The sequence below is a fragment of the Pteronotus mesoamericanus genome, unplaced genomic scaffold (assembly GCF_021234165.1).
Source record: "Pteronotus mesoamericanus isolate MK-2021 breed Mesoamerican mustached bat unplaced genomic scaffold, CSHL_Meso_final scaffold_31, whole genome shotgun sequence".
In the NCBI taxonomy this organism is placed as follows: domain Eukaryota; kingdom Metazoa; phylum Chordata; class Mammalia; order Chiroptera; family Mormoopidae; genus Pteronotus; species Pteronotus mesoamericanus.
In genome coordinates this window covers 34,605,378-34,615,844 of record NW_026555312.1, presented here as the reverse complement: position 1 = coordinate 34,615,844, position 10,467 = coordinate 34,605,378, and the positions used below count along the sequence as shown (strand labels likewise).

The following is a 10,467-nucleotide window of genomic DNA, read 5'->3' as shown; positions in this document are numbered from 1 at the left end:
CCCAATTGTCCTCACTTAAAGAAGCTCTGTAAGCATTGAAGGGATAATAGACATTATCAGTTGACAATAATTTCCAATGAGGAGTTAAAGTAAAATATGCAATTCTTGCCCCCTCTATTGTATATAAATAAGCAGAATTTTTGACATTGAGGCTAAAACATTGGGACAGACAGTAAGACGTCATCCCTTTTAACTTTTGCTCCTATCACCTCAGGTTTCTTGAAGCCTACATGTAGGTATTGGGTGGTTGTGAGGGAAAACAGAAAATAAATATGTGAAGTCATTTGGTTATCACAGTTGTAGCTGTGATTTTTTTTATTTATTCAGGCTTCACCTCATTCTAAAAGAAAGGTTTAATGCAATATTGTTATTACTGTTAATAGGACATTCCAACGAGGTTCTTCCTGTCTCCTCACCACATCAGCCTCAATACAACCAATGTAGTTGCAGGTGTTGGGGATCCCAACATTAACCATCACCTGCCTTCTTTATTCCTCCCGGTTGCTTTCTGTCATTCTTGCTTTATAAATTGAGTAAAACATTTAGTAGAGGGAAAATGGGGGGCAATTACACAGGTAAAACTTTATTAGGGTGAGGAAATACAGGATGACTTTATTAGAGACAGGAAAATGTGCATATGAATGTGAACAACTTTGCTGCAACTTCTATAAAAGTAGCTCTCTTCCTAGAATGTTATAAAAGTGGCCCTTCTGACACTCCTATGAAAAAAAACTCAGCCTGTGACCCTCTTTTCCCAAGGGAAAAACTGGTCTTTCCAGTCAAATAGGATATTCTGCAGCAGGTTATCCCCATTGATCAAACTTAATAGCATCAGCTCCAAAAGCAGAGCAGGGGCCATGAAGGGGGAAGCTGGAGAGCAGACTCTTTCAATCCTGTCCACCTCAGGTGGCCCTCAGCTGTGCCCTTCTTTCTTTTGTCAGTATGCCTTTCCTGTCCTCATTGAAGCTGCTGCTGAGAAGGCCCAGTGACAACCATGTTCACTATTTTCTCTATCCTTTCACCTATAGTCCTGTCTCCAGGGGCGTCCACAGGTTAGGTTGTAAAAATTATTTACTAAAAAACTGTGACCTCTTTGTTAAATGTGAAGTACCCAGGAGCAGTGATTTCCATAGCCTTCTGGGCATCCTTTTATTTTGCTCATAGACAGGCTGTTCGTATTAAAGAGACACTAACAACTTTCGTGACAAGGATACTGGCTGCTACCTCTGCATTCATTCACTCACTCATTCACTCACTTAGTCACTCATTCAGGAAGTATTTCTGGAGTGCTCATTTGAGTATGTGCAGGTGAAACTTAGATTTACTGCTTCCTGGACATCTTTCTTCAGAGAACTACTCTGCCTCTAACTTTTGTTTCCTACTTGAAATGTCCTCCCTGATCAAATAAAGCATCATATCAACATGGATTCAGGGCTTGTGATTGATCTTCTGCCTACATTTCCAGCTTGAACCTCATACTACACTTCCACAGCAAATTGACTCAGTGTTCTCTCCTCAGCATGCCATGTATTATAGTGTTTATGCTTAAACACCACCCCACCCCCAGCAAAGCCCCGCACCGTCTCTAACCAAATTGGGGTGTGCTAATTAAAATTCCTTACATTTCTATTTTAAGTGGATTTTACATAAATAAAGCAGGTTTTTAAATGTCATTGGTAAGGTTATTTTTAAATTAAGAGGTATGTCATGATCTGTCAAGTGTGATAATGTATATAATAGCACCTAACACAGTGCCTGGTGCATGGCAGGAAAGCAATAAATATTAGCTGAATGAATGAATGAATGAATGAATGAAAGAATGAATGGAATAGCTCCACTGTTAATGAGTAGGGGCTCCCTGAGGAGGAGAGGGATGGTCAAGCAGACTGTGGAGAAGGATAAGGTTCGCTTAAATAGAATTTTACATGAGTGTGTAGGGATTTCCTGAGGCCCCATGTGCCATGTGTGCCCAAATTTCTGGACCATTTTGGTTTATACAAGCAATATTTTATCTGTGTTCTGCCTCCTGACAGTTTTTGATATCTTCCCAAGACCTGATTCTGTCCTTTGTAAGAAGGCTTTAAAATGAGTATGCATACTAATAGCTGGTACATATACAAATATGTATATTTATACAGTATGATATATATACCGTAATTCATAACATCTGTGCCTTCTGTCTCACTTGGTCATTGTGAAATTCTAGGAGCTAAAGTATGGGAAAGGCCTATGTGAAGATCAAGTCTAAATAATTATTGTGATTACTCAAACACAGTAATTGACTGCTGTCATCCCAGTACCTCCTTTGCCTCACTTGGCTTGGCTATGAGTGGATGCGACAGGCAGCATCTGTGCTTGTTCGCTTGACTTACTCCTAGCCCTGGCATAGCCTGATATTCACTAACATGAAGCAGGGACACACAGCCCCAGGCTGCCAGGTTTTTCTGGTGCTTTCCACTGTGGACTCACATCCAGCTGGGCTGAGTGGTACCAGGTGGTTGAAAAGAATCATTGTTTCAGTGAACCAGGCCCTTGGGATGGACAGGGGATGACTTCAGGCAGCTATACGAAGCTGGTGGGGTAAAACTATCCTTACTGGCCCCCAGTTAACAGAGTCCTCCACCTACCATCTGTTATTCTTCAGCCACCAAGCTTTGATTTTTGCTAAATTTCCTTTAACATGAAAGCTGTACTCATCCTCATTTTTCTTCCTCTTCTCTCACCTGTATACGTCCGCTCACTCTCTTTGACCTTCTGCCAAAAACTCTGTTTCTTAATGCTCAGCCACCTCCATCTCACCTGCACATGTGTTTCAGGCACTAAGTTCCTGGTGTTCAAACCGCCTAAGGTTATGTAAACAGTAGTTTGAATTTATCTTCTTTCTCTTCAGAGCTTTCTTTTCAGGTTCACTGGGGACTTCCTCTGGGTGTAATTACCACTGTTCTGTTTTGAATGCTGCCCACCTTTCCCTTATTTTTTGAAAAATGCCATAGGTCTTCCAAGACTTCTTTCACATTTAAAGTGTCTATCTGCACATTGATCTTGATTCTATTTCAAGTCATTTTCCAGAGTGAGCTCCTGCATAGCTATTGTGCTCTCCACCCCACCTTTTGAAGGAAGGTGAAATATGATGAAGGAAAAGATTAGAACTCAAGGACGGAAACTTAGTCCCTTCAAGCATGATGTCTGCAAACAGATTCTGTGCCTGTGGCCTGCAGCTCCCTCTCTTGTAAAACAGTTGTGGTGAAATCAACTGTGTGTGTGAGGCTTCTGTAGGTACTCTGTCTCTTATACTACAAATTGTACTCTTTTCCTTCCCCGTCCCACTCCATTAATGAAGTCCACCCCATTGCCCCCCTTCCCATCAGTGTGATATGTGATCCATTTCCTCCAGCTGAGACCAGAGGGGTTGGAAAATAAACGTGTCTTTTGGACTGTCATGCATGGGCCACCTTTCACCGCTGGCTCAGGCAGGTGGTTTAAATGAAACTCAAATTGTGAGTGAAGCGATGGACCTGAAAGGATCTAGGTTGCCTGAGGAAAGGGGGAGGGTGGATGGCATTGGAAGGCACCAGAAGTCTTCATGCTGAGGAAGTATGAGAAAGGAGCGGGACAGCCAGTTTTCTTGGCTGCAGCTTGCAACCTGTGTAGGGTGCTCTTCCACTCCACTCCAAGAGCCTGGCCCTGTCTATCCAATTTGGTCACCGTGGATTTTAGGGAAATTCTCATGATAGCTTCTAAAGCACAAGACATCAACAACGTACCACTCCTCAAAGGCTTCCCCTCCCTAGTGGTTACAAAAGGCAACGAGGCTATGAAAAGGAGGAACATGATGACTATGACTCCAAAATAGATTTTATCTAAGATGAAGAGGAATCTCAGGGAGAAATATCCAAGTCCATTTGATAAATCTTTGGCTATGACTGAAAAAAAATACAAAGATGAAAGTGATTATGCCTTATGTTACATGGAGAGTAGTTGAAAAGAGCAGCAGAAGAAGCAAGGAGTTGAAGACTAGGTATGCAAGAGGACTTAGAGGAAATGAGATGTGAGGAAGAAGAAATGAGATGCTGAAAGGGAAAGAAGCTGAAAAGGCATTAGCTGCTGCTGCTTTTATTTATTTTTGTGAAATTCTGGAGACACTCTGCTGCAAGGAAGTGCTGCCTTCAGACTGAAGAGGATCCTTTGTCATTTTAGATTTATACTTAGGTCCTAAGGAGAAGGAATGCATACTGTATATTTTGAGCATAAAGTATTTTCAAATACTTCCCAGGGTGAAATCTGTGATGCAGATGACATCCTGTCCAATGAGTGCTCTTATGAAGTTAACTGTTCACAGGTGCCAGCCTTGATCATGATGAGCTATTCACTCTAATGTTGGGCCACTCAACGGTCAGCCAATCTTCTATTGTTTGCTATGTTAAAAAGGAAAAAAAGATTGCTTCTTGACTTCCATAATTCTGCTGATGCATGAGTAGAGCAATGGCTGACTCCCAAACTGATTTTCTTTTTTGAGGAATCTGGCCCTTCCATGAATGTTGCCAGCAATACAGCGACCTGTCCTAATCTATATGTTTGGATTGAGAACTTGAAAATGTAGAGTAGGCTTTATAATTATCAAGTAATTAAAAGTAAAATAAATTATATTGTACCTTGTATTCATGGATTGGATGCTGAGCATTCTTATTCACTAATTTAGGTGATTAGGCAATTAACAAAAAAATGTTCAAGTTAAAATACAAGTGATGGTATTTAGTATAAGAATATTCTTTTTCAGGTTTTCCTTTTGTATTTATTGTAAAATAGACAATGTCACTGCTGATTTTTACCTAAAAATTCATTTTTATGTTGAGGAAAATAATTTTATTCAAACATTAGAGCTGGAAGAGTAATAGCTTAAAAAAATAAGCAAGTGATATGTGAGGCTCCCCTTCTCCCCATCCCCATCTCCATCTCTCACTGTAAAGGTACTTTGGAATCCAAGGTGCCCTTGTATCCCTTGATGTTAATGACTTTACACTTTTATCTTAAAATTATCGAGCAATTAATGGCAAAAACCAAAAATTAAATTCATGTGTATCAAGAGCACCACCTTCTCTATTTGCCCATATTGCACTTTTATTTCAAACTACGCACTGTGAAGAGATATTTTTTCCTCAGGTAGAAAAGGATGTTCCCTGTTACAGGTGTTATACTGGACTGTGGAACTTCACTCTCACCTTTCTTCAAGTCCTATCTATAGCCTTGCTATCTTTTAAGCCTCAAAACCAAGCAATACCAATCAGGCTGACTTAGGTTCTGGCTGGGGAGAATCCAAGTCTCAAGGAAAGTCAGCAACACAAAATATGATGATGATGGAGAGCATTTGTCCTTGATTCTAAATGTGGATAACTAGGGGCAGTGAAACATAAGCTTACAGAACAGTTCTACAATATTGTGGCTACTTTAAACCATTGGATGGTAGGGATTAAGTAAGAAAGGTTGTTCTACAAAGAATCCTTACTCTTCAGTAGGTCCAAAACTTGTTTTGGTGTATTCCTTTTTATTTATTGAGCTTCCTTTATTCTTCAAGTTTGGGTATTCCAGATGACCATCACAGCTTTTCTGCATGGGGTCAACCATGTGACCCAGTCCCTTAAGACTTTTATTCATTTTGAAGTGACTTTCAAACTTTGAAAGTGCAAGGATTTAATTTTAAAGTTGAATCCAATGAAAGATATCACCATCACTAGGAATAACACCCTTTCTAGTGTTCCACATAGACTGTTTCACTGGTGTCAGAAAATCCTATTAACCCATCTGAAATACCTTCAATGAAATTGATTTAAGGGTAGTGTGATGCTCCATGTAATAAAACAGGTTGAAAACATTATTTCCTTTGCTGTTACATTTTTTTTTCCTAATTCAAAAGTTGTTGTTTTTTTTTGGATCCAATTTCTTTATTGTCAGGGTTTCCTCCTGTGCCCCCCACCCCTCACCAAACCTGGGAGTGTCCTGGGGAGGGGAGGCAGAGTGTAGGAAAACTCTGTGCTCTGCCCTCTAGCCTGGGCAGTGACAACAGGGAGGGTACTTGGGGAGGGGAGGCCAGTAACTCCACCTGCGGAGGATGTGGCACTGGCTGGGATGCATGGAGGATGAGGTGCCTGCTGCCAACTCTCCTTTGGGACCAGCTGGGGCAGCATCCAGGGGTGGGTGCCCAGCTTGAGGCCTGGTAGAGTGCACGCCCTTCTTCTGCCAGTGGCCATCACTCCTGTCAGGCTGCTCACTGCAAGGCCCCATCCTCCGCGTCTGTGTCCTGGCTGTGCTCCAGCTCTTCCTCTCTGTGTGTCAGCAGCCCCTCCTCATTGCCGTCATCTCGAGCCTGTGCTTCTCCTTGGGGCGTGCCTGCCTCAGAAACTGTGTCCTCTTGGTGGGGGCAGTGGCCGGCTGCTGCCGCCACTGCCTCTGCTGCTGCCGCCGCCACCGCCACCGCCACCACCACTGCCACCGTCTCCCTTCTTCTTGCCATCTGGGTTGACCTTCTGCTCCTCAGCAATCTGTTCCAAGCGGCCCAGCAGGGCGTCGATGTTGGACTTGATCTGTGTCAGCTCTGTCTTGATGGTCTGCAGCTCACTGCTCTTTAACTTGATCTTGGCTGAGCTGGTGGTGATGGCTGCGGAGCGGGCAAAGAGCTTGACAGGGATGGTGGTTTTGACACGCCGGACCAAAGGGACTGTGACCCGGGGTCGTTTCACCGGGACAGCCCTGGGTACAGGCACTGGTGACAGGCAGCCCCGATAGTCGAAGAGCCTGTAAATGGCAGACGCTGCTCTCTTTAACCCCTTGGGTCTGTTGGGCTTGGGCTCACCAGCCATGTTGATGTCCAGGGTCTGCCCGGCCAACACCCGCCCATTCTCTCCCAGCACAGCTGCCCGGGCATGGCGCTCATTGGCATACTGAACAAAGGCATAGCCCTTGTGGACAGAACAGCCGGCCACACGGCCATACTTGGAGAAGATGGTCTCCACATCTGACTTCTTCACCACAGCTGTGTTGAAGTTTCCAATGAAGACTCGGGAGTTGATGGACTTGGGGCCATTCTTGTTGGTTACATTGCTTGTCTAGATCTTCAAGGACATGGTGGCTGCCAAGGTTGAGCTCAGTCAGCAATTTCCTCTTTAGGGTTACAGGGTCAGTCACCAGTACCTCTGTGAATAGGTATCACCCGCGCCAAGAGGTCTAGAAGAAGCCCAAAAGTTTTTTTCTTGTCTATATTTTTTTCAATATTCAAACTCTTTGATATTGGCAATTACAATCAAGTGCTTGTTACAGATGAATGATTTTTGGTTACTTAAATTAAATAGCACTTTACTCAGTGATATTGAGCAGCCATTTGTACAGAAAGGCACCATTGTGCTAGATAAAAGCACAATGCAGAGCTTGGTAAGAAGAGTCAGGTTGTGTCCTTATGTCTATCACTTCTGAGTGTGTTTCTTCTATAATATAGATGTTGATTTTACTTTTGTTGAACATCAACATTAATAAAAAGACACCTCTGTAGCTCATTTTAAAAATATTGAGTCTTTTAAGTTAATTTTGGCCTTGTTTCCAAATCCTGTCTTCCATTTTTTCTTCATTTCCTGACCACTCCTACAATAAACTCACAAACCTTTCAATAAACTGGAATAGGATGTTATTTTATCAAGGTTTACAAATTAAGTGCATAATTGTTAATGTATTCGCTACTGTTTTCATTTTCAGATTTTCTTAAGTCAGTATTTCAAGATGTGACTTTTATTGGGTAATGTTAATTCACAAACATAGTAATGTTATTTCACTATTGTAATAATGTTACATGATCATGGGTGTTGTATCCTCTAACAGATGATGTGAAAAGAAAGTAGTTACAAAACTCATATGCCTCTGATTGCACAGTCCCACTTGCTTTTAATGTTGCTATGACAAAGCAAGGGACACTTTCTTTTAAGGCTACTTTCAGAACTTGTCTTAATATTTTCTCTAAACTATAAAGGCAGTTATATCTTTTTGGAGGCCAAAGTACCACATGTCACAGGCAGCCTTATATATGTGCTGTGAAAAGATTCGAAGACTGTTAACAAAAAAGAAAGTCTGTGAAAACTCAAAATTTCATTTTTTAAATGTAATTTCCAAGATTTTCTCGAAGAAATAATTTACTATTTTTGTATTTTGTAACTTAAAAGCAGCTATTAGTACACTTCTGAGATATAGCAGGAGACTAAAACATGTTTGGAAAGAGAACAAATCTATAGAGACTGGTTGGTTTATTTTCAATGTGCTGAATGTATCAGACTATTTTGCATGTGAACGCGATGAGATAAATATTCATATATTTAGTGTATAATTAAGAATGGGATACAGATTTCTTTGGAGTTTTTAAATCCATCATGTCTTTTATGTAATGGACAAATCAAGTTAGAAACATTTACATAGCTTAGCTTGTTAGCCTGGTGCTGTTGACCTGCAAGAGAATCTACTTTTGCATATATAAGTGAAAGCTTTACAATTTTTGTGTAAAGAAATTGTAGTGTTAAAAATATTTCATTGATTAAAAAATAAAAATAAATAAAACTCAAATTGTGATCATCAAGCATTTGATTATGTAACCGGTAAAGCTGGTGTTCAGGCTGCCTATCACCTACTAGACTCAATAAGCAGATACAGGGACTGAATCTTTATGGGCACTTTATTCAAAGGGCCCATGATCTGAGAAGACAGCAGGTTTGTATCATCTCAGGCTGTCTTCCCTTTCCTTTCAAGCCAGCCTTTCTTATAAGGGGGAAAAAGTGCAGGTAAGGGATTTGGGATTCAGAAAAGAGGTTAATCAGATAAAAGCTGCAGTCTGGCAATTTCCTAACATCCTTTCATCTGCCAACCAGTGATTTTCTTTATCTGTGTCCTGTGTCCTGGGTGATTTTCTTTATTTGTGTCCTGGGTGGCAGATTTTCTCTCCCTGGAACACAATGGCTCAGATACGACCTTGATGCTTATGGTCTCTTCTGGAGCATAAAGGTCAATCGCTTGTGGTTCCCCACTGTTAACTTTATCTTATTTCTATGAGGTCAGCTTCATATGGAAGTACTCATTTTACTGTTGGTCATGTAACTTAGCATTATACCACATGGTAGGGAGTTTATTGAATACATTTAATTGCAGATCCACATAAGGGGGCACATTGTATGCAACAAAAAGCTATGATAAAGCACAAAATAGTTTTTAGCACAATTTACAAAAGTTTCACACTCTCTAGATAGGGCTACATTAGTGGCTTTTAAGAGAAACATTTCCCAGTTCTTTAGAGTTACCACAGGTTCCTAATTTAAATATTAAAATAGGTTCTTTTCTTATTGATATGCCTACAGTATTATTTTGAAGGCTTTCCAAGGGAGTACAAACACCTGTAAAACATGTAGTGAAAGTTTGTTCAACACAAGTTCCTCCTGCAAAATGAAATTCAGAGATTTTTAGAATATTTTGCTAAGTATATCCAAATGTTTTCATTTACTTTGAAAAGAACAAGCTTTCATAACATGGAGTTAAACAAAAAGTAATAAAAAGAATATATCATTATATTCAAAAGATGTCTTCTTGAGATTTAGTGGTCCATTGTTCCTCTGGTGCTTTCTTTAGCATGTCGAGTCCAACGTTTTATTTCTGCTGACTTCACCACAGTCAGGGAGGTGAGGAGTATTTCCCAAGGTCTAGTCCACTTTTCTTCTAGTTGGCTTTCTGGAGATGCTGTTGTCCAAGTCTTGAGCAGCACCTTATCTGCAGGCTCAAAGGAATGTAGTGAACCTGTATGGGAGAGGTCTCTAATACAAGCAAGGTCATTTAGTTATACCTAAGGTTTGACTTTAATGTTGTGTATATTTCTTCACCTTCACTTCTTGATCCATATACATGTCTCCCACCCCAATCATAGCCTGAAATTGTCACCTGTACACAATTTCATAAGGACTTAACTGAATCTCACTTTGAGGAATCACCCTTATCCTGAGCAGGGCAATAGGCAAAGCTTGATCCCAATGTAGATGAGTTTCTTGACACAGCTTGGCTATATTTTTCTTGAAGGTGTGATTCATCTTCTCTACCTTTCCAGAAGCCTGAAGTCTCCATGTGTTGTGGAGTTCCCACTTGATTCCTAAAAATGTACTAACTTTCTGTGTAATTTTTGAAATAAAAGCAGGTCCATTATCACTTTGGATGCTGCCAGGGAGGCCAAAGCAAGGGATTATTTCCTTCAGTAAGGCTTTCACTACCTCGGAGGATTTCTCTGCTTTCTCTTCTACCCATTCTGAAAAGGTGTCAACAAAGACTAACAAATATTTCCACCCTTGGACCCTTGGCACCTGAATAAAGTCTATTTGCCAGTCCACAAGTGGGCACTATCTGTGGTATTGTTTCCCTTCCTTCTTTTGATGGGGATGTGTCTTGGGGTTGTTTTTTGTG

The 10,467-nt window shown here is 40.9% G+C and overlaps 1 pseudogene; it reads right to left on the bottom strand.

Moving 5' to 3' along the window:
- Positions 1 to 6,166: 6,166 nt before the first annotated feature.
- On the bottom strand, positions 6,167 to 7,211 carry LOC129085769 (RNA-binding protein Raly-like; annotated as a pseudogene).
- Positions 7,212 to 10,467: the final 3,256 nt, after the last annotated feature.